Here is a 25,721-nt window from a genome sequence, read left to right on the forward strand (position 1 = left end):
ACGACGCTTCATCCAGTCCCAAACATGCTCAATGGGGGACAGATCCGGAGATCTTGCTGGCCAGGGTAGTTGACTTACACCTTCTAGAACACGTTGGGTGGCACGGGATACATGCGGACGTGCATTGTCCTGTTGGAACAGCAAGTTCCCTTGCCGGTCTAGGAATGGTAGAACGATGGGTTCGATGACAGTTTGGATGTACCGTGCACTATTCAGTGTCCCCTCGACGATCACCAGTGGTGTACGGCCAGTGTAGGAGATCGATCCCCACACCATGAGGCCGGGTGTTGGCCTGTGTGCCTCGGTCGTATGCAGTCCTGATTGTGGCGCTCACCTGCACGGCGCCAAACACGCACACGACCATCATTGGCACCAAGGCAGAAGCGACTCTCATCGCTGAAGACGACACGTCTCCATTCGTCCCTCCATTCACGCCTGTCGCGACACCACTGGAGGCGGGCTGCACGATGTTGGGGCGTGAGCGGAAGACGGCCTAACGGTGTGCGGGACCGTAGCCCAGCTTCATGGAGACGGTTGCGAATGGTCCTCGCCGATACCCCAGGAGCAACAGTGTCCCTAATTTGCTGGGAAGTGGCGGTGCGGTCCCCTACGGCACTGCGTAGGATCCTACGGTCTTGGCGTGCATCCGTGCGTCGCCGCGGTCCGGTCCCAGGTCGACGGGTACGTGCACCTTCCGCCGACCACTGGCGACAACATCGATGTACTGTGGAGACCTCACGCCCCACGTGTTGAGCAATTCGGCGGTACGTCCACCCGGCCTCCCGCATGCCCACTATACGCCCTCGCTCAAAGTCCGTCAACTGCACATACGGTTCACGTCCATGCTGTCGCTGCATGCTACCAGTGTTAAAGACTGCGATGGAGCTCCGTATGCCACGGCAAACTGGCTGACACTGACGGCGGCGGTGCACAAATGCTGCGCAGCTAGCGCCATTCGACGGCCAACACCGCGGTTCCTGGTGTGTCCGCTGTGCCGTGCGTGTGATCATTGCTTGTACAGCCCTCTCGCAGTGTCCGGAGCAAGTATGGTGGGTCTGACACACCGGTGTCAATGTGTTCTTTTTTACATTTCCAGGAGTGTATATAAATGGATATCCTCGGTGTCGCAACGCAGCTTAAATCGCTTAATAATAAAAAAAAAAAAATTCCGGTCCGGATTGTATAACAGTCAGGTTCGTCTGGAAGTATGCTGATACAATAGCTCCATATTTCGGAATTATATACAACCGCTAGCTCACAGAAAGATCCGTACCTGAAGACTGGAAAATTGCTCAAGTCACATCAATACCCAAAAAGGGAAGTAGGAGTAATCCGTTGAATTACAGGCCCGTATTACTAAGGTCGATTGGCAGTAGTGTTTTGGAACATATACTGTATTCGAACATTATGAAGTACCTCGAAAAATACGATTTATTGACACGTAGTCAGCACGGATTCAGGAAATATCGTTCTTGCGAAACACAACTAGCTCTTTATACTCATTAAGTTCAAAAAATGGTTCAAATGGCTCTGAGCACTATGGGACTCAACTGCTGTGGTTATTAGTCCCCTAGAACTTAGAACTAGTTAAACCTAACTAACCTAAGGACATCACAAATATCCATGCCCGAGGCAGGATTCGAACCTGCGACCGTAGCGGTCTTGCGGTTCCAGACTGCAGCGCCTTTAACCGCATGGCCACTTCGGCCGGCTATACTCATTAAGTAATGAGTGCTGTTGACAGGGGATGTTAAATTGATTCCATATTTATGATTTCCAGAAGGCTTTCGACATCGTTCCTCACAAGCGTCTCCTAACCAAACTGCGTGCCTATGGAATACCGCCTCACTTGTGCGACTGGATTAGTGATTTCCTGTCAGAAAGATCACAGCTGGTAGTAACAGAAGGAAAGCCATCGAGTAAAACAGAAATAATATCCGACGATTTCCAAGGAAGTGTTATAGGCCCTCTATTGTTCCTGATCTATATTAATGAGATAGGAGGCAATCTCAGTAGCCGTGTTAGATTGTTCCAAATGCTACTGTCATTTACCGTCTTGTAAAGTCATCAGGTGACCAAATCGAACAGATATGATATCTGTATGGTGCGAAAAGTGGCAGTTGGCCCTGAATAAAGAAAAGTGTGAAGTTATTCACATGAGTACCAAAAGAAATCCGCTAAAATTCGATTACGCGGTAAGTCACACAAATCTGAAGGTTGTAAATTCAACTAAATGCTTGGAGATTACAATTATGAATATCCTAAATTGGAACGATTACATGGAAAATGTTGTGGGTAGAGCCAACCAAAGACTGCGATTCATTAGCAGAACACTTAGAAGGTACAACAGGTCTCTTTAGAGATTACTTACACCACGCCTGTCCGCCCTAGTTTGGAGTAGTGCTGTGCAGTGTGCGATCCATGTCAGATGGGACTGACGGATGATACCGAAAAAGGACAAAGAAGGGCAGCTCGTTTTGTATTATCGCGAAATAGGGGAGATAGTGTCACAGACATGATACGTGAAATAGAGTGGCAATCATTAAAACAAAGGCGTTTTTCGTTGCGACGGGATCTCCGCATGAAATTTCAATCACCAGTTTTGTCCTCCGATTGCGGAAACATTTTGTTAGCACCCAGGTACATAGGGAGAAATTATCATCAGGATAAAGTAAGAGAAATCAGGGCTCTCACAGAAAAACTTAAGAGCTCGTTTTTCCCGAGCGCCGTTCGATGGTGGAACGTAGACAGCTTAAAGGTGGTTCATTGAACCCTCTGCCAGGCACTTTATTGTGAATAGCAGTGTAATCACGTAGACGTAGACGTAGATGTAGCCACATATCGTGCTACAGCTGTCTGAATGACTATGTATACCTGGCTAATGGCAACTGAGATGTCCTACTTATCGGGATAGTGCAGTGGTTAGCAGACTGGACTCGCATTCGGCAGGAGGACAGTTCATACTCGCGCCTGGTCACTATGATTGATAAATCCCGGCATAGTTCCTTCGAAAGGGTACGACCGCTTTCCATCCCCATCCTCCCCTAATCCGAGCTTGTGCCCCATCCATAACAACCTCGTTGCCGACGGGACGTTAAACGCAAAACTTCTCCTCCTCCTCTTTTGATTCATCCCACCCTTGTGCCTTATCCTCGAGTTAACTGAATTTGTTCATTTAATGTACATCGGTCTACTATGTATTTATTTGTCTCACGCGGCCTTGCCATTTTCTTTAAAACATTGACATACACATGTGGAATCATCCAACACACGAAAAATGTACTCACCCGTGTCATCATTATCATGATCATGAGGCACTAATAGCTGCACTTTGTTTACATAGCCAACCGTCTCTATCTGTCGACTTCTGTCTAGCTATAATTGCTGCAGCTTCTTCAACTGACTCCACCCTCTAATGTGGGTGTTCTGGACCGGTCTTCAGACTTTACCCAGAATGTTTTCTTCTACATTGTTATTTATGTAGCGTGTGGCAGGAGCATCATGGTGAAAACATGGCCGATAATGGTGGTGGGTTGCTGTAAACTCTTGGCACCGTTTGGTTGGGGTGGTGTAAGGTGCTTGGCATCGTGGATCCAGGGTACACAGGTCAGCTGGTATTGAAGATTAGGTTGCTGTGGTGTGTTTTCGGATACAACAGTTAGAGGAAAGTGTGTTTGGTGTGACTAGTGCTAGCTTGTAGTCCACACAGCTGAGTCTTGGCTGGGCTACATAAGTCTCCTATGCATTACATTTGTGAAACACAAGGAGGCCACTATTGATTCTAGTGTATTCTGTTGAAGAAATTTTATTTGATTGAAATGTGTCCAGTGAGAGGTTGTTTGCTATTGCCGTTGGATTTTCTTGTTTTCATGTTCTTATCCTCTCTGAGCAGCAGAGTGTTCATATGGTTGTTTTTATTGTGGGTTGTGTCTCTCTCTTATTACCTGTCTGCTGTTAAGTAAAGGGTCAGCTTTGGTTTGGTGCATTTTAAGATTTGGTTCCAATGTAATATCTTGTTTTTGGGAGGTATTCTTGTATTTTCCTTCTACTCTGCCTCTTAATTTGTGTACATCAATCCATTTCCCTTTTATTCTGAATGTATTCAGAAGGGCTTATTTACTGCCACCTTGTTAAATTGTTTATGGTATTAGTATGCATCTGATGTATTAAGTTTATTTAAATGTATGTTACGTTTCATTAGGTGTTAAATAATATTTCGTTAATCTAAGCACCGGGTTCATCAGTAGTTTCTTATTAGAGGTGATTTCTGGTTGCTATACTTGTTAATAAGCTGAATTACATTTGGTTATGAGCTTAACCCACACAGCCACAACCACTTTCCAATCCCAGCGTCTCCCTTGCCACAATTGGATGCAGGATCTGGTTGAGTATAGTGTTAATTTGGTGTTACCTGTTGGTAAAATGGTAGTAACATTTTCGGTTCTGAGTCCTTGCGGTGTTTTATTGTCATTTTCCAGGAATCGGAGTTAAGGACGTCCCAAATGCATGCCGGTTGAAGAAGGAATAGTTGGCCTATGAAGTTGCCATTCGCAGAGAGGTCGCTTCAGTTACAGTGACTCAAATTATGCATGAGCTTCGCCAGATGGCGGGGACGTTTGTGTGGTTATCATCTGGGGAGCTGCGGGACGTGAGCAGCGAATTCGCTGAAAGCCAGTCAGCCCTGACTACAGTGCAGAAATGGAATCGTGTATTGAACTTTTGGCCGGTGAGGCGCCCTTCTGCTACCAGTTGCAAGGCTTTCAAGCTAGGGTCACTCATCATCTGAACTGAACCGGTTGAGTGATTTGACTTTCTTAAATACGGAGGGAGTAAGCAACGCGATATTGGAAGGGCGAGAGGGCAGGACTGTCCAGGTAGAATTAACACTATGTGAGCTGTTGTCAGATACATCGGTGCAATGTAGTAGGCTGAATTTAGATATGTCGCAGAAAGATGATAGTAATCAAGTGAGGGAATCAGCACCGCCAGGTGTTCCGACTGGACATTAGGGTAAACAACGCGTTAGGTTACCTCAGCCTCTGTTAGAGATGAGAGTAGTTTTCTATGGATTAGATTCCAGAAACTGCGCAGCTCTCGTTTGTTTGGTATTTTTGAACTAACACACGGCAATTTTTGGATTAGGAGACGTACAGATACTTTAAGATTCCAGAAACTGCGCATTTCTCGTCTGCGTGGTATTTTTTTGGATTAAGAGACGTAGAGATGCTACTAATGTAATACGTATATGCCAGGAGAAGTTCCGTTCGGAGGGTGGCTAGGACTATAATTTCAAAACAGTCAATCCAGAGCTTCCATGAATAGGTGTGTAAACAGGTGATTCTGGCTAGTGCTGTGAGTCAGTTAATAGATAACAATCAAGGGGATTGCCAGAGTGTGAAGGAACAGTTTGGAGCATACATAAATAGTATGAGAACAGCTGCCCAAGCTTTGTGCTTTCTCGAGGTACGAAAACAGCAGCCCTTGGTAGCTAAGCCATAACCAAGCGCTGGATTGGGGTTGTTTCCCTGCAATAGTTTGGTTTGCTCGCTCTCGTAATTGACAACAAGTGGACTACTCGTCAGTAGCATAATGGGAAGCAAGTGACGTATTTGAATTTCCCATCGGGTTAACGTTCCTTGTTTTTCTGTGTCTAATATTGCGGAAACTAGAACTATCGTATCACACCACGGTAAGCCGATATGTGGATGTCAGCAGTGCAATCAACATCGGAACGCCTACGGGATTCAGAAAGCTACGAGCATGGGGTTACTGGGTGAGGGTCTTTGCGTAATGGCAAATGAATCACGATGTTCAAAATTCCCATATTGCTTCCACTCCTTTCACCCCAGTTATTCAGTTCTAAGTGTGTGATTGTTTCAGTGCCACACTGACTGCTTTGGTGTGCTAGATTAGCTGTTTAAGAATTTCACACTCCAGTAACGTAAATTTTTGTGGATCTCACTCTGCAAATAATCATAACAACATAGTCATAGGATAGAGTACGATGTAGATATGTGCAGTTAGTACAGGAGGGGGCAGTGTCAACTTTTATACTCATTAGCTTCAGACTTCCGAAAAAATTTCACCCACAGGATTCAGAAGTTAACAAAGCCAGCCAAGTGCGAGAGCTATCGCGTATGGGATGTATTGATGTAGAATGACGTTACAAATTAGGGTTGGGATTTACTAAAAACATCCTAAGATCAAGATCATATAAATGTTTTTTTGTTTAAAACAACCGACTTCGATAGGCATTACTGTCATTCAGGCCTTAAATTATCTGTTTGTCATGAATCGGGTCCATTTTAAGATACGGCTTACGCCAAGTAGTAGCACATTACCAAAGGTTCGTCATGCCTAAAATATTTAAAGACATGAAGCACCTTCTGCAAATGGGTGTATCCATATATATACACGGAAGCGCCGAAGAAACTGGTATAGGCATATTTAATCAGAGACAGAGATGTGTAAACAGGCAGAATACGGCGCTGCGGTCGGCGACTCCTATATAAAACAGTTAAAGCAAAAACTGTCTCGCGCTGTTGTTAGATCGGTTATTACTGCTACAATGACAGGTTATCAAGATTTAAGTGAGTTTGAATATAGTGTTAAAGACGGCGCACGAGCTATTGGACACAGCACACACACACACACACACACACACACACTCGGTTCCGAAATTTGGAATAGAGATCAACGTAAACATCATATAAGTCCTTTTTGATGGTCATGAAAACCACACGTTGCATGTGGTACCACCATACAGCGAGACTTTCAGAGGTGGTGGTCCAGATTGCTGTTCACACCGGTACCTCTAATACCTAGTAGCACGTCCTCTTGCATTGATGCATGCCTGTATTCGTCGTGGCGTACTATCCACAAGTTCATCAAGGCATTGTTGGTGCAGATTGTCCCACTCCTCAACGGCATTTCGGCGTACATCCTTCACAATGGTTGATGGGTCATGTCGTCCCAAAATAGCCCTTTTCAATCTATCCAAGGCATGTTCGATAGGGTTCATGTCTGAACATGCTGGCCACTCTAGGCGAGCGATGTCGTTGTCCTGAAGAAAGTCATTCACAAGATGTGCAAGATGTGGGCTCGAACTGTCGTCCATAAGACGAAAGCCTCGCCAATAAGCTGCCGATATGGTTGCACTATCGGTCGGAGGATGGCATTCGTGTGTCGTACAGCCGTTACGGCGCCTTCCATGACCACCAGTGAAGTACGTCGGCCCCACTCCACCTTGCTGCACTCGCTGGACAGTGTGTCTAAGGCATTCAGCCTGACTGGGTTGCCTCCAAACACGTCTCCGACGATTGTATGGTTGAAGGCATTTGAGACACTTATCTGTGAAGCGAACGTGATGCCAACTGAGTGGTCCATTCGGCATGTTGTTGGACTCATCTGTAATGCGCTGCATGGTGTTGTGTTCGCAAAGATTGACCTCGCCATGGGCGTCGGGAGTGAACTTGCACATCGTGCAGCCTATTGCGCACAGTTTGAGTCGTAACACGACGTCCTGTGGCTGCACGAAAAGCACTATTGAACATGGTTGCTGTCACGGTTCCACCGAGCCGTAAGCCGTAGGTAGCGGTCATCTACTGCAGTAGTAGCCCTTGGGCGGCCTGAGCGAGGCATGTCATGGACTGTTCCTGTCTCTCTGTATCACCTCCACGTCCGAACATCACCACTTTGGTTCACTCCGAGACGCCTGGACATTTCCCTTGTTGAGAGCCCTTCCTGGCACAAAGTAACAATGCGGGCGAACGAACCGCGGTATTGACCGTCTAGGCATTGTTGAACTACAGACAACACGAGCCGTGTACCTCCAACCTGGTGGAATGACTGGAAGTGATCAGATGTCGGACCCCCTCCTTCTAATAGGGGCTGCTCATGCATGGTTGTTTACATCTTTGAGCGGGTTTAGTGACATCTCTGAACAGTCAAAGGGATTTTATATATATATAACAATCGCTCACAAGATGACTCTTGCGCACAAACACAGTCCGCACTAGCACATCTGTTTATATATGCAATACATATTCAAGAATATTTGAGAATATGTCCAATTTATGTTTACAGATGTGCTGCTGTGTTGGTGCTTTTGTGACTAACAATAACTTTTGAGTGGTATGTATATATATGGTGATAGCCATTTTCAAAAGGTGCTTTATGTTTTTAATTATTTATATAAGAATATACAGCCTACAGTTGCAGGTTAACTTTATCGTTTACCTAGGTTTCAACGTTAGTAATAACGTCCTTTTCAGAACCTGCAAAAAGATAATATTATAATGTGCTAGTAAATTATATTAGATATGGTCATCCTACAGGATGCAACGTGTAGTTTCACTTATGACAAACGTTTTACAATGTGCACTTTTTTATCCACATTACAATTCGAGTTGAGTTAAAATGGACACTTTCATAACAAAAAAAATTTGAGACCTGGAGACAACACCAAAGTGCGTCAAAATCGATAGTTTTAAATACAGAAATATTTATACCATCTCGACTTTGGAATGCTTATAGCAAATAAAACAGATAGCTCCTTCCGTTTTCTCAAAAAGAGAAAATTCAGTAGGTGTGGGATGCAGTGCTACAGATGGATTTTTCAAATTAGGCGGGGCGACGGGCTAAGGAATGAGGAGGTTCTGCTTACAACTGGCAAAGAGAGGAACAGATAGAAAATACTGACAAGAAGAAGGGACAGGATAATAGGACATGTGTTAAGGCTTCAGGAAATAACTTACGTGGTACCAGACTTGCCTGTTGAGTGTATATCTGTATGGAAAGAGATTGGAACAGATCAGGCAATTAACTGTGGACGTAAGGTCCAAGAGCTGCTACGAGATGAATATGTTGCAAGTGGTCGGAATTCCTGGCCACCTGCTGCCGACCAGTCAGAATTCTGATGACAAAAAATCTTAATCAAAACCCTGTCAATGCAAGATACATCCCAGCCGGTATTAAAGGTGTAGTATTGGACAGCTTTTGGAAACGTTTTTGGGACGGAGAGATCGGGAGCTTGGCGTCGTATTACGTGGAATGAAGCAGGCACTTTTGTTTTATCTGGTGTACAGAATGATAGTGATATTTGTCAGCATTCTAAGTCTGCGAACGTATATGTTAGTGATGTAGAGGGACCAGAAGACGTAGAATTTAAGCGCGTACAGGGAGAATAAAGTGTGACAACCATCACCACGCGACACGACGCGACACACCGGCTGCCTGCGAAGGGCTAGAGCTGTTCAGTATCGTATGCAATCGTTACTCAGTAACGAATATCGAAAGTAATTCCAATACTGTTTCGGTACTGCCTGAAAGGTTTTGTTTCTCGCATTCCCAAAATGTACCTCCGTCGCTCTCAGCGCTCTCGGAGTGATGAAAACGTTTCGTTACTAGTAGGTCTTCTTGCCTGCACGTAGTTCGTGCTGGCTGGGTAGGTTTCGAATTCCTCCAATATTTTACTCTCAGTGGTCCAGCCAGTAGTGAGACGGAGTATCGAATACATTTTCTCAATCACCACGTTTTCTTTTGCCCATGCTTTTGGTGTCAGTCTCGTGCCGAGTCGGCGCTACTCGTAAGCCTCGAGTCCCTTTACTCACAGAAACGCTTCACAAGACGTGTCCTGTGAAATCGGACACCATGCGTGAGTGACTTCTGCGTTGACTGTACACTGGAGTGATAAAAGTCATGGGACAGCGAAATGAACATATACAGATGGCGGTGGCATCACGTACAAAAGGTAGAGAAGGCAAGGCATTGGCGGAGCTATCATTTGTACTTAGGTATTTCACGTGAGAAGATTTCCGACGTCATTATGGCTGCGCGATGGGAATAAATGCACTTTGAACGTGGATTGGTAGTTAGACATCCGGAACATTTCATTTCGGAAAACGTTTGGGTATTCATTATTCCGAGATGCACAGTATCGAGAGAGTGCCGAGAATACCAGATTTCATGCTATACCTCTCACCACGGGCAAAGCAGTGGCCGGCGACCTTCACTTATCGACCCTAGAGAAGCGGCGCATTGGTAGAGTTTTCACTGCTGACGGACAAACAACACTGCGTGAGATAACCGCGGAAATCGATGTGGGGCGTACGACGAACACACACGTTATGACAGTGCGACGAAATTTGGCATTACCAGGCTGTGGCAGCAGACGACGTACGCGAGTGTCTTTGCCAACAGCGCGACGTAACTCGCAGCACCTTTCCTTGACTTGAGACCGTATCGCTTGGACCCTAGACGACTGGATATTCTTGTACTGTTCACGTTTCCTTTGGTAAGTGCTTATGGGAGGATGGTTTCAAGTTGGCAACAAGTCACTGTGCAAGGTGGTGGTGGTTCAAGAATGGTGGGCTGTGTTTATATGGAGGTGGCTGGGTCCTCTGGTCCAACTGATCCGATCATTGACTGGAATGGTTACGTTCGGCTACATGGAGACCATTTCCAGTCGTTCATGGGCATTCATGCTCCCAAACAACGATGGAATTTTTATGTATGACAATGAGCCATGTCATCGGGCTACAATTGTTTGCGATTGGTCTGAAGAATTTTCTGGACATTTCGTGCGAATTATATGGCCACCCAGATCGTCGGACGGGAATCCTATTGAACGGTTATGGGACATAGTCGAGAGGTCAGTTCGTGTACAAAATCCTGCACCAGTAAAATTTTGCAATTACAAACGGCTACAGAGGTCGCATCGCTCAGTATTTATGCGGGGACTTCCAACTACTTGTTGAGCCAAGCCATGTCGAGGAGTTCCACTACGCCGAGCAAAAGGAGGTCCGAAACGGTACTAGGAGGTATCCCACGACTTTTATCACCTCAGTGTATGTCCCCGACGATTGTTTCGATCAACCTATCTTTGTTACATTGTGTTTAGTTCGACAGTAAAGTTAAGTAGTGACCTGAGTTCAATGGAGAACGTGCTACAATTATTACGTGGAGCAAGAAAAGTGAACGGTGGGATTATTTCTTCAGAGAAGCGCCAAATGTGATTTGAGGTGTGAGAGCTGCCACACTACTGGTGAGCGTAAGCACCTTAAGCACGCGGTTAGACGACTTTTAGGAAATGGGTAATGAGTGTTCCATTCCAAATCAGACGAAAAATGGGAAAACAGAACTCAAATCATTAATAATTCTTACGTGTGTCAATTACAGTAAAAGAAAATAACTTTCTCAGTTTTGGCCCGTAAGTGTTTACTAGTTTCCGAGTTAAAATTCCGTAAAGTATGATTTCAACAGACTGGGTTGTAGAGTTATTCAATTTCAGTGACGCGTTTCGTTCTTTAGGCGATCAGCAGATTTTCTACAAAACAAGAAAGCAGTCCATTAACAACAAGGAGATAGAGGCGCATGGTCCTCTCTTGTACTACTACACGAACAAATAAACTCAAAGTATATTAACACTTGCACAAAATGAACTAGATATAAAACCCAAGTGTCACAGAGTCGTAAGGAATAAGAGGTGCACCTAATTAAAAGAAACAGACTACAACAATAATCCACTCCGTGTATGAACGAGACGGGAAAATTTCAAAAAAGCTTCAAAAAACCGCAAATATACATTTGTATCTATTCGCTTTACACAGTTTCATATTCATGTACGCGTCTTACGAATAATTTTGCCAACTATCTAGTTATCTTTCGCCACACTTGTGCTATGTGTGATTTCTAGTCTGCCATAGTTTACATCTACGTCTGCATCTACACAGATACTACGCAGGCCACCGTACGGTGCGTGGCAGAGGGTATTCTGTACCACTACCTTTTACTTAATGTTCTGTTCCACTCGCAAACAGAGAGAGGGAAACGACTGTCTATATGCCTCCTTATGAGCCCTTAGTTCTCGTATCTTATCTTCTAGGTCCTTAGGCGCAATGAATGTTGGCGGCAGTAGAATCGTTCGGCAGTCGGCTTCAGATGTCAGTTCTCTAAATTTTCTGAATAGCGTTTTTCAAAAAATCCCTCCAGGGATTCCCAATAGAATTCCCGAAGCATCTCAGTAACACTTACGTGTTGTTCTAACCTACCGGTAATAAATCTAGCAGCCCGCCTATGAAATGCTTCGATGTCTTCCGACCTGGTATGGCTCCCAAAAACTCGACCGGTACTCAAGAATAAGTCGCACCAGCGTTCTACATGCGATGTCGTTTACAGATGAATCAATCTTTCCTAAAATACTCTCAACAAACCGAAGTCGACCAGTTGCCTTCCCTACCGCAGTTCTCACACGATCGTTCCACCTCGTATCGCTTTGGAACATTACGCCCAGGTATTTAAACTACTTGACTATGTCAAGCAGGACACTAACAACACTGTATCCGAACATTACAAGTTTGAACTGCCTACCATCCGCACTGACTTACGCTCTTCCACATTTAGGGCTAGCTGCCATTCATCACACCAACTGGAAATTTTTTCAAAGTCGTCTTGTATCTTCCTACAATCACTCAACTTCGACATCTTACCGTAAACCACGGTATCATCAGCAGACAACCGCAGATTGCTGCCCACCCTGTCAGCCAAGTCATTTATGTGTACAGAGAGAAACAACGGTCTCTATTACGCTTTCCTCGGGCACTGATGGCGGTACCCTTGTCTCTGATGAACACTCGCCGTCGAGGAAAACATACTGGGGTCTATTATTTTAGAACTCTTCGAGCCCTCACATATCTGTGAACTTATTCAATATACTCGTAACTTCGTTAACAGCCTGCAATGAGGCACCGTGTCAAATGCTGGAAATCTAGAAATATGGAATCTGCCTGTTGCCCTTCATCCAAAGTTCGCAGTGTTTCTTGTGAGAAAAGGGCAAGCTGAGTTTCGTAGGAACGATGCTTTCTAAGATCATGCTGATTGGTTGACATAAGCGTCTCGGTCTCAAGAAAATATAGTATATTCAGACTGTGAATATGTTCAAGAATTCTGAGCAAACAATAGCATATGGCTCTGTAATTCTGGGGGTCCGTTCTTTTACCCTTCTTATAGACTGGAATCACCAGCGTTCTTTTCCAATCGCCAGGGACTTTGTTGTGGGTGCCAAAGCCGGAGAGTACTCTTTGTAAAACTGAACTAGGGTTCCTTTCGGACTTGGTGATTTATTTGCTTTCAAATCTGTCAGTTCTTTCTCTATGATAGGTACGCTTATTACTATGCCGTCTATACGGGAATCTGTCAGGTGCTCATATGACGGTATGTTTGTATGATTCTCCTGTGTGAACGATTTCTGAAACTTGAAATTTAAAACTTCGGCTTTCGTTTTGCTACCTTCCATTGCCACACCGGACTGGTCAGCAAGGGACTGGATGGGAGACTTAGACTCGCTTAGCAACTTTACATAGAACCAGAATTTTCTCGGGTTCTCTGCCAGGTCTTTTGCTAAGGTGTGAGGGTGGTAGTTGTATGCTTCGCGCATAGATATTTTCACAGATGCACGAATCTCTAGTAACCTTCGCTTGTCGTCATTTATGGGTTCCCTTTTGAAACTTAAGAGCAACAGCCTCTGATCCTTCAGTATCCGCCGAATTTCATTATTAAACTATAATCGGCATTTTCCATCCTTTATCCACTTACTAGGCACATATCTCCCCAGACCATGAGCTGCTTAAACTTTGCCCATAATTCCTCTCTTTCCAGGTTACTGGAACTAAGTGATGCCAATTCACTGTCTGAGTCAGATGTCAATAACTACTTATCTACGCTATCTAGCAGAAACACTCTCCTAGCCTTCTTGACTTTCGTAATCTAGTTGTTATAATGACATCATGGTCGCTAATCCCGGTTTCTACATTGACACTGTCGGTAAGGTCCGGCCTACTTGTAACTACAAGATGTAAGATAACCTTGCTCGAAAGAGCGCTAAATTGACGTACTGTGGTACCGCGTTTATACAGCATGGTCCTATGCTGTGCTACTATGGAGATATCTGCTAGTTTACTTCCGGTAACATTCTGTATTTGAACTATTTTTTGAAATTTCCCGTCTGCTTCATACACTGTGTAACTTTTTATCGTAATCTGTTTGTCTTAATTATCTCCATCTCTCATTTTTTATGGCTCTACGGCGGATGGGTTTATATGCAGTTACTTTTTTGGAAGTTTTCATATGTGTTTTAGTTAACTTATCTGCGTAGTCATACAAGATAGACAAATGGGCCTCCTTCAAATTTTTGTTAATGGGTTATTTTCTTGTGTTCTGCACTATCTGACGAAGCCCCCTAAGACTGAAACGCGTCTGTGAAATTTAATAACTCTGCAACCCTGACCGTTTTTCAATTAAAAATAACTCAAAACTGTTGCAGCAACAGCCGGCCGGATTGCAACTGACTAAATCTGTAAAATTTGCATTGTTTCCCTAACGCGACAACTTGCATGTCATGTAGTTCAAGAACCTTATTACGGTTTTCGGTGAAATACGATTTATTTTGAGGCTGATTCTCTGTAGTTGGTGAACGTATAGAACATAATGTAACAATAATTACTACAGTTTTTAAAAACGTTTTATTCGTGTATTTAGTATATATAGAATTTTCATAAATATTGATCTTACATAGGGTTGAATTTCATTTCATTATACATTGATTTCAGTTTTAGATTTTATGGATCCCGTTGTCTGACACATGGAAAATTTAATTAACTAATAATTACACTAACGGAGAAGCACCAAAAAGTAGTTAAAGTAGAGTAATGAAATTTCAGAATTCATTTGTGTAAGTAACATAATTAAGTGATTAACTTTGCAAGATCGTTGGTTTCCGTAAGCGTGAGATAAGCCGTTACAAAAGTGAAATATTAGTACATTAATAACTGGTGTAGCCGCCAGAGTGTTGAATGAAAGCAAGGAAAAATGCATGCATGTATTTTACAGGTGCTCAAATGGCTCTGAGCACTATAGGACTTAACTTCTGAGGTCATGAGTCCCCTAGAACTTAGAACTACTTAAACCTAACTAACCCAAGGACATCAAACACATCCACGCCCGAGGCAGGATTCGAACCTGCGACTGTAGCGGTCGCGCGGTTCCAGACTGAAGCGAATAGAACCGCTCGGTCACTTCAACCGGCTGTACAGGTGCCGGTTGCCAGTTAGTGGTATGTAGTTCCATGCCTGTTGCACTTTGACAGTTAATAAAGGGACGGTTACCGTTGTTTGTGGATGACTTTGGAGTTATCACCGGATGATGGCTCATATGTGCTTATCTGGAGAAAATCTGATGATCGAGAAGGACAAAACAACATGTCGACACTATGTAAAGCATGTTGGGCTACGACAGCGGTATGTGGGCGAGCGGTAATCTGTTGGAAAACACCCCATAAAATGCTGTTCACGAATTACAGCGGAACAGGTCCGAATGACCAACCTGACATAAAAATTTGCAGTCAGGGTATGTGGGGTAGCCGTGACAGTGCTCCTGCTGTCATACGAAATCGCACCCTGTACCATAACTTTATATGCGTCCAGCACGCAGACGGTTGGTTGCAGGCTCTCAGCTGGCCTCCTTCTATCCCACAGAGACGGCCGACACTGGCACCAAGGGAGAACCAGCTTTCTTCAGAAAACATAACCGACCTCCATCCTGCCCTCCCTCGACACAATTGAAGCTGCAAACAGCGGTGTTTCGGCGATAAGTGAAATGCACGCCACAGAGCGTCCGGCTCGGATCTTCCTTGAAGTAATAGATTCGTGACAGTTCGTCGTGTCGCTTTGGTGCCAGCTGGTGCTCCAGACGCTGCTGCACTCGCCGCTCCAGATGCTGCTCTACAGCCACACGCCGGACACAATGGTCTTCCCTCTCCCTAGTATCACGTGACCGCAGCTTCCCGTGATCACCGATGCCAATAATCATGTACAGTGGCTACATTCCTGCAAGTCATTCTGCAGTATCGCAGAAGGAACTTCCAGCTTCTCGTAGCCCTGCTATACGATCTCTTTCAAACTCGCTGGGTGTTGATAAGGGCGTCTTTGTAGCTTTTGCCTTAATGGCATTCTTGACTAACATCAATTCACGACGTCCAATCTCAAAGGTAACTAACCGACCGTTACAGTTTGTTGCATGAATGCTTAATGTCAGTTCTTTCTAACCGACTCGCCTCGATGGGCAATGAACCACTACCGTAATTGTGGGTGCATAAATAACTTCGACCTCCTGCGGCAATCTTGGGTAAAAATATAAATTTGTAAGGTGAAATATTAAAATTTATTTATAGTCCTTTTCATCAATCTGTGCGAGTATCGAAGCCATGGACGGGGAACGTGGACAGGGACGCTGGGTTAGAATGTTAGTCGATCGAGAGGCGTGCCGAGGTAGTCCGCGCGATGGTAGAAACACAATTTCCGGGTCGCTCAGTGGTTAGCGCAACTGCCTCATAAGCAGGAGATCCTGGGTTCGATTCCCGATCCAGCACACATTTTCACCAATTGCCGTTGATTTCGCTAAACTTCCAGATGTAAATAATAACAGTAGTTCCTTCTATTTCCTTTGCTTTCTCCCCGTCAACTTTCAACTCACACAATGCGCATTTAAAGCAAACCTCTTTTGCATCCTCATAGTTGTGCTTCTAGCGCATGTGACTGGCGCAAAATATGAATAGACATCTTCTTTCAGATGTAGGAAGACGCTACCAACTTTCGTTCAAGTCGCACAACTCGTTCTTGGTGCTGTGATTTTTTTTTTCGGACGCTGTATTTAAACTTACGATGTGCTTAGGTTACAATGGTCTGCGGTGAAACATAAACAACAGGCGGCCGACAACAGCCTCGTCACAATTAATGGGTGTTGCCGCCGTGTCGATCTACTTTTATTTTTTCTACAGCTCCCCACTGAAGATAGCACAAGAAAGATTACTAATACCGTTTTTAAGTCAAATGCCCATCAATTTGGTACAATTTTTAATCCGTTTAAGTTATTGTGTATTTGAGAAAAACAATAACATGATGAAAATTACATTAAATTTAAGTTCTAAAACACCTCGCATATACGACTTCGAAATATACAGTACTATCTTGGTTTTAAATTTTATTTGAGAGTTAACCTTTGAATAACATCTAGTTACGAATCACAGAATCGTGGGATTTTATGACCTTAAACAGATACGGAAACAATTGTTTATTACAGCTGCGAGTTTGCAGATATATTCACTTAAACTCTACTGTAGACGACAAGGAACTGAATCCCTACAAAAAATGCAAGGTTTCGCTCTGACTGAGGTAAAATGGAACAGCCTATATGCAGTAGCTTCGAAGCTAAGGAAAGTCTCTGTAGTTTTATATCTAGATGTTTCACCGCAGATACAAAGGCAACATCATTTTTCCCTGTCCATCTAGGGAAGAACACCAATTTGTCATTTCAGATACAGCAGATGGCAGGTAAAGTGCAGACGCCGGGCAGTATTGGTCATGTCAGTCCGCACTCACAAATTGGCAGAGTGATAGAAATGACAGCCTGCTAGGCAGTATCTTTCCGTGCCTCGTGATGACTGGGTGTTGTGTGATGTTCTTAGGTTAGTTAGGCTTAAGTAGTTCTAAGTTCTAGGGGACTGATAACCATAGATGTTAAGTCCCATAGTGCTCAGAGCCATTTGAACCTTTTTTTTTTTTTTTGCTAGGCAGTATCGAGTTTACGTAAGTCGATGTTGCGTCGTCTTCGCTCTACCGTTACTTGTTCGTCTAGTAAAACCTCTATGAAGCAGTCCTTAGACTTGGTCATTTAGATCTCATTGAATGTTTGTGCTACAAGTAGAATAATTTTTTTTCCAATAGACCACATTCTCATCTCTATTTCCCCAGCCTATGTCCGTAGGCCATCGTGCCCCGCCAAAAACGTTACTGGTAAATAGTCTTCCTCGTTTAGCCACTGGTTGAGTGAAATTCACAATACTGTTACTCTTCAGGACGACACAAGCCGATAGTATCAATTACATTTCCGTTCTGGGCATCTAATGTTGTAGGAGATACTTCCGATTGTTATGTTTTATACGTAATAAAGATGTGAGGTATAGCGAGAAGCCCTATTTTGGCTACGTAGGCGATTAAATAATACCTCATAACTATAGTGCATGAGCACAGACTTCTTAATACAATCCAGGTGATCCAAGATAGCCCTGTGATGCTACGTAAGTTACTTTATTGACTCTGGAGACACGAACGGCGATCCGGGCTATTCCATGAAACTTTATTTTCCAATGCTAGGGGAATGGGGTCGTGTTCTTTTGTTAGTATAGCAAGATTAGAACATAAAGTAGAATGTGAGTAAACGGATCCTGGACTAAAGATATTGAGATGGGAAGTAATAAAGTGTACGAGTAAAGCAATGGGCTGTGACGAAACACCACTAAAAGTGATAAAACTGTAGAGGTGGGGTAACAGCTAAACTGACAAACCTCATTAATAGAATATTTAACGAGGGCATTTACCTTCCATAGTGTATTTAGTTAAATAGATCCTAGTCTCTGTGCCAAATAAATAATAGGCCAAAGAATTTAAAGATTTTACGCCAAACTGATTTCATATGTGACATCACAAATGGGGTGTGAAAGCTTGTACTCAGAAGATTTTACAGATTATCAAGGAATTCGTGGAGGGAGTCACAGTTTGGGTTCTGAAAAGGAAAAGGGACGTGAGAAATGAACCGGGAGTTTGAGGATGGTAAGTCAAAAAATCCTAGTATTTCCTAGGAATAACTTAATCTGTTTGTTGATTGGTAATAGACGATTGAGTGAGTTGAGCGGAGTATCGTCCTCACGTTACTGGCAGATGTGGTGTAGTCTGGATGGACAGAAGAATGGTAGGAAAACCAAAAGTATGCATAGGCAATGAGAAAACAGATGAGGCAACTATTGCAAGTTTTGTTAGACAAAGGTAGTTAGTATTTTTAAAAACTTTTTACAATTCATATTATGAGGAAGTAACGAAGCGTTAGGACAAACAGGTGGAATGATAGAACCAGACGTAAGGGTAATTGACAAGTTGTCGCTGTAGTTGTGGATTTCAGCACGAAAAATGTTTTGATGCAGATCTCCACCTAGTCTATCTCGCGCAAGCCTCTTCATCTCTAGATAACTACTGCAGCCTACATGCAGTTGAACGTGCTGACTGTATTCGACCTTTGGCCTCCCTCCAAAATTTTATTCCCATACGTATCTCCATTACCAAGATGACGAATCCTTCATGCCCAAGGATACGTTATTTTAGTCAAATTATGCCATAAATGTCTTATTCTGTCCAATTCCGTTCGGTACCTTTTTTTAACTATTCAATTTATGCATCACATCTTAAGCATTGTTCTGCAGCAACAGACTTCAAAAGATTATATTATCTCATAGAGTGACGTAGGATATGGTGGATGTTGTAATTGAAGATAAAATCTTCTAGGACGTTATACAACGTCACTTTTCTCTTCAGTCTTCAGGTAACTGTGAACAGTGTAATATCCTGAAAATTAAACCAGCAGAGGAGTCGAAATGCACATCGCGCAGAAGAAACTGATGAAGAGAATGACGCGGTATAACTTTATCATCCACCTTCCACTTCTATAGAAGGCTACGCTACAGACAAATAAGTTCATAAAAGAGTTCCTAACACTTATTTTTATGTTAGACGTTAAAAAATTCGTCTTTTTCAAAAATGCTTCCCTTGCTACTGCTAGTCTCAGCTTTGTAACCTTTCTACTTTCGCTGTCGTGATAGCTGATGCCATCTACTACATTAAGAGTCTCATTTCCTAATCTAATTCCCTCAGACTCGCCTGATTTAAGTCGACTACAATATCTTTACAGAGTGAATAACATTGGGAAAACGTTAGAACCCCATACAGCTCACTTGTGTTCATCGCTTCTCTTTAACATCCTTCGACTCTTAAAACTGCAGTTTGGTTTCCATACAAGTTATAAATTACCTTTCTGTCCTTTAACTTTACCCATGCTAGCTCCAGAATCTCAAAGAATGTAGATTACTCCACATCATCAAAAATTTCCTCTTAATCAACAGATGTTATGAAGGTAGCTTATCCATTCTTCAGTCAATCTTATATGATAAGGTGTAGGGTCAGTAATGCCTTGCCTGTTACACTACGTCACTACAACCCAATCTGATTCCTCCAAGGACAGGCTCTACCATTTTTCCCTTTATTGTGTATATATTCGTGTTAGTGTATTGCGACTATAATTCAGTTCAGTAACATTGACACCTGTCAAAACCAACATTTTCTTTGGAACTGGAATTATTACATTCATGTCTGAGAGTAATTCGTCTAGCACTATAATGTTGCCATTATTAGAGAAAACAAAACGATAGAATATGGTGAAGAGTATTTGAAATGTGGAGGAAGTACATGGAATGAGAGTAGATATAGAGATGACCAAAATGATGTTAATTAGCAAACATGAGGGCTGCGTGATAACTAGGTTCTAAGGAAAAAAAATGGAAGACATTATTTACCATAGGAAGTTTGTGTCAGATAGTGAAATCTGTATGAGGACAATAAACAGAACATATATGAGTAAAAGAACCATAAATATGTGCAGTTGCCAGCCGAAGTGGCCGTGCAGTTAAAGGCGCTGCAGTCTGGAACCGCAAGACCACTACGGTCGCAGGTTCGAATCCTGCCTCGGGCATGGATGTTTGTGATGTCCTTAGGTTAGTTAGGTTTAACTAGTTCTAAGTTCTAGGGGACTAATGACCTCAGCAGTTGAGTCCCATAGTGCTCAGAGCCATTTGAACCATTTTTATGTGCAGTTAGATAGTAAAAATAAATCTGATATAGCAAAGTAAAAGACCTGAGAGAAGTTTGTCTGGTGTGTGGTATTGTACGACAATGAATCATGAATATTAAAAGAGGAAAGGAAAAATAGTTGATTCTGTTTGAAATGTGGTTGTGGGGAAAAATATAAAATGGAGTGGCAGAATGAAGGATGTAGAGGGACTGCTATGAGTAGGAGAGGAATGACAGCTAGCAAAAATGATAAGAATTGGGAAAATACAGCCAGAGCGTATAATGCGAAGAAATTGCGCTGCAGCAAAGATTGCAGAGTAGATGGAAGGAGGGAGAGACAGATAAAGCAAAAGGAAAAGGAGGAGGGAATAATACTAGGAATACACGACAATGAAAAGAAAGAACAGACAATTGTGAGCAGGACTCGTCACTTGAATGTTCTGTACAACCTTAATTATGTATATATATTTCTCTATAGGTTTTGAATACTGATTTTGCGAGTATCAAAATATATGTAATAAATGAGCATATGTTTTTAAGCATTTACTTTTAAACTTAAATTCTTTATGCCGTCAAGTTATTGTCGACCTTAGTACAAGGACAGACAGGCAAACGGAAGTCCTATAAGGCAGTGGTTCCGAAGTTTTCTGAGACCAATCAGATATAAGGCAGTCTGCCCCACTGCCACCATCAAAAGCGCCTAACTAAACTTGAGAACGAAAAACAATTTTCTTTCTAAATGGTTCAAATGGCTCTGAGCACTATGGGACTCAACTGCTGAGGTCATTAGTCCCCTAGAACTTAGAACTAGTTAAACCTAACTAACCTAAGGACATCACAAACATCCATGCCCGAGGCAGGATTCGAACCTGCGACCGTAGCGGTCTTGCGGTTCCAGACTGCAGCGCCTTTAACCGCACGGCCTTCTTTCTAAACTTTCAGTTTTAAAATGACGAAAGGTAAATGCTATTTCGATTCCGTAGGTGTTTCATTAAATCATGGACTGGTGAGTCTATGAGAAAATTGGCACTCAACTCCTTATTTGTTGCTCCCTCTTGTTATACGATGGGCAACGGCCTTGCCGCAGTGGATACACCGGTTCCCGTCAGATCACCGAAGTTAAGCTCTGTCGGGCGTGGCTGGCACTTGGGTGGGTGACCATCCGGACCGCCATGTGCTGTTGCCATTTTTCGGGGTGCACTCAGCCTCGTGATCCCAATTGAGGAGCTCCTCAACCTAATAGTAGCGGTTCCGGTCAAAGAAAACCATCGTAACGACCGGGAGAGCGGTGTGCTGACCAGATGCCCCTCCTATCCGCATCCTCACCTGAGGATGACACGGCGGTCGGTTGGTCCCGATGGGCCACTTGTGGCATGATGACGGAGTGCTTTTTTTTATACGATGATCAAGCAATTCTCATTTCATCACGAGTGCTTTCTAAAGTCACTCGTCAGATAAGAAAGCTAACAATCCACGTTGAGGATGGAGACTTGTTAAAAGACTTGTTTTCTTAGCACCACACCTTTCTGTAGCGATACTTGCGTCACCAACATCCTGCACTTCCACTTAGAGTCAACATAATTAAATTGTGTTCACTGTACTTAGACCTACAGTCAGTTAATCACTCGATAGGTGAATTGCCAGAAATTAGAAAAATTGATTCTGCCAATGCTGTCAGTCAGACCACAGCCGCAACAATAATAATACTGCGTAAGCCCTACAGCTGTGTAGTAGCACCTACAGTTTCTGTTGTGTTGTCATTTAATTAATTTATTGTTGCGAAGTAAAAATGGAGTATATCCCCAGGAACTATTTACAACTCGTAGAAAGCATTATCATGATATTTTTAAGCATATGCACTGTATCTGTCTCAGGTTTGGACGCAAGGTCGAAAGTAAAAAGTATTTGTGTAATGGGTGGACTATTTGAGGAAGACGATTTTGATACATTTGTTCCAGAAGCTACAGCGTCCACCATGTTACGTGATTTGTTAATGGTAGTATTTTACAGAAATGTAATCACTGGTAACTTGCATAATCATCGCCTTACGAAATAGTGATAATGGCAATACTCTTTTAAAAAATAATTTACTTTCGTGATCGGAACACAAATGGAGACTTTAAGTTTTACTTCCCAGAAACTTATAATTCACCTCTCAGGAGGTAATTAATCCCCGGTTGAGAACAACTGGTATAGGGGTTACGGTTTTACCGACTGAAGTACGAAACGCTAAAAAGGGACGAAGCTAGCAACAGATTAAGCAAGAGATGCAGGGTACAAGAAAGTGAAGGGCATGGAGTCGGAGGAAGAGGGACGCAGCAGAGTGGAGGCGGTGTGGCATCTATGCCATATCCCTGCCACGCTTATTACATTTTTGTTGTTATGTTTTAATCACAATAAAAGAAGATTTTCTACGGGACGTAAGCGAGTAGGTAGGATCACAGGGCAGACTCATCGAACAATGCGGCAGACTATCATATTACGTGAGAAGTGGCGGGTGAGCAACGGCCGTACCGTTCTAGAACAGAGCGAGAGAGAGAGAGAGAGAGAGAGAGAGTGAGGCTTCACCTAGAACAATGGGTGCCAAGAAGAGAGTTTTGTATTATTCATATTTACTGTGTGAATATTAATGTATAGCGCCAATCTTACTGGTTACGTTACTTGCACTGAGAACTCGTGAACAATAATTTCGATATCACTCAGTTCATCAGGAAATACTAATTACAAATTTTAATTACTGTGCTTATTGACAGTAATGGCAGATCAGTGCCAAGAGGGTCCTGAGAGGGCGGGCATCAAACTGGTAAGGTATGAATCTTTGTATAAAGCCTGACCTCATTTAATCACGGGACAGTTTACTGAAAAATTGCCTTGGTATCCGAGGTGATAACAAGTGAACTACTGCGTGAAGCGAAACTCCACGTAAAGACGGAATTAATAGTTAGAGTTAAAAAAAATAAAAATGGTTCAAATGGCTCTGAGCACTATGGGACTTAACTTCTGAGGTAATAAGTCCCGTAGAACTCAGAACTACTTAAACCTAACTAACCTAAGGACATCACACACATCCGTGCCCCACGCAGGATTCGAACCTGCGACCGTAGCGGTCGCGTGGTTCCAGACTGTAGCGCCTAGAACCGCTCGACCACCCTGGCCGGCAGTTAGAGTTCACTCGGAAAACATATTTCATGTGACCCCTAGGGTCGTGTGAAGCAACTTGTTACTTTTGCGGTGCTCGGGAACTAATGATTAATCACTGGGAATCTTGTTGTGAATATTACTGATAGACTGGTTTCGGAAATCGTTTTGTTAATTTTGGGATTGGAGAAATAAGACGAAGTTAGGTCGCATCTTAACACTTTATGATTCTCAATGCGCCTAGCATTTAAACCTACCCACTTACCATTTTACTGTGCACCGGTTATTGCACAAGCCTTAGAGCCCGCGACCGATGGAGAACAAGCGAGGTAAGAAAATTGATGAATTCAGCTACGAGATGTGAAGGGTGGACGAACTGGAATATCAGAGGCAAATCACACAAGAGAATCTCCCCAACGCACTCTCATCAGATTTAGTGGTAAGGTGGCCCGTGGATAGCCCGTCAAAAACCGAACACAGATCTACCTTGAAAATAGGATGAAGTTTTATTGAACAGTGAAAAAAAGCAAAATAGAAACGGTGAACGGACCAAGAACAACAAGTGCAATAAAGAACAGCCCGACACAGCAGCGGTTTCGTGGGCAGCTGGCCACTGTGATAGACTGCCAAGTAAGCGAGCCGTATGGAAAACTCCCTCGTGTCTTCTTTTTCAGAACACTTTAAACATTTGAATGTTTGTTCTCTTTCTGTAGTCTTGGCAGTTGTCATACTATACATTGATTATATAATATTAATCATGTGGTAAGAATACGTTACCGTCGCAAGTAAATATGACGAATAGTGGGAACAAGCGGGATACCACGTAGACGTCTCACACAAATTAAAACAACAAATAGACGATTGTGAACTATGCTACAACAAAGGAATTCAAGAGTCAACTTCCAAAAGGGACCGCAACTTCAAAAACAGTAAAAACATGTTTTTTGACAGTAGACTGTTGCGTTGATTTGTTGCAGCTTATGTGACAAACTATTATATTTTCATCATTTCCTTGGGAGTGATCACATTCACATTTATACGAACGCCTATATTGGGCAAGGAGGCATATCTCACCAACTTACCAGTCGTAAAAATTAGGTGCGGTAAGAGATTCCTATCATATGACACAGTATTGCCGTATATGACACACCAGACGTGTCTTCCGGTGCAGTATTCGGTTGACTCCTCACCTTGTCATCAAACGTTTCCGCTTACCAATTGAAAGCCACTTCCTTTATGCTGACATTATAGGTCGCTGCCTTACACCTCACTGTTGTAAACTGACGTTCCACCACGGCACAGACACAAATCTGAATGAAACGAACGGCGAAATAAAAAAAACAAAATGGCAGAGGGAGGTTTGAACTGGGGTCCCCTCCGGGGCAGCCTACAACCGTAACCACGATTTCAACTTAGCTTGGCTCCATATTGAACCCCATGTCTTTGGACCGTTCACTGTTTCTATTTTGACGAAATAAATCCAGGGTGAACGGCCTGGTATTAGTGATCATAGGTCACAATATTTCGGCAATCGACCACGTTGCCACCATCATGTGCGCACCTGATGATGGCAGCGTGGTCGATTGCCGAAATATTGTGTCCTATGCAAACTCATACCAGGCCGTTCACCCTGGATTTATTTCGTCATAAAATACGCCTGGAGAAATTGAATAATCACATGTTTCTATTTTGCCTCTTTTTTTGTTACAGTGCAGTAATTCTTCCTATTTTCATGCTTGATCTGTGTTCAGTCTTGTTGTCCACAGGGCTCTCTTACCACTAAATATGAGGGGTGTGCGACGGGGCGATTCCCTTGTTAGCATCACTTTGCACCCACGTGTACGCATTGTGGCAGAC

General features: G+C 43.2%; 1 protein-coding gene and 1 pseudogene across 1 annotated transcript in view; one reads left to right on the forward strand and one right to left on the reverse strand.

Moving 5' to 3' along the window:
• The window catches only part of LOC126235575 (uncharacterized), a 196,699-nt gene that overhangs the window by 165,337 nt on the left and 5,641 nt on the right, over nucleotides 1-25,721 (reverse strand). The gene's annotated exons all lie outside the window — the stretch shown is intronic.
• On the forward strand, nucleotides 21,795-21,912 carry LOC126238356 (5S ribosomal RNA; annotated as a pseudogene).

Source organism: Schistocerca nitens, chromosome 2, assembly GCF_023898315.1.
Source record: "Schistocerca nitens isolate TAMUIC-IGC-003100 chromosome 2, iqSchNite1.1, whole genome shotgun sequence".
NCBI lineage: Eukaryota > Metazoa > Arthropoda > Insecta > Orthoptera > Acrididae > Schistocerca > Schistocerca nitens.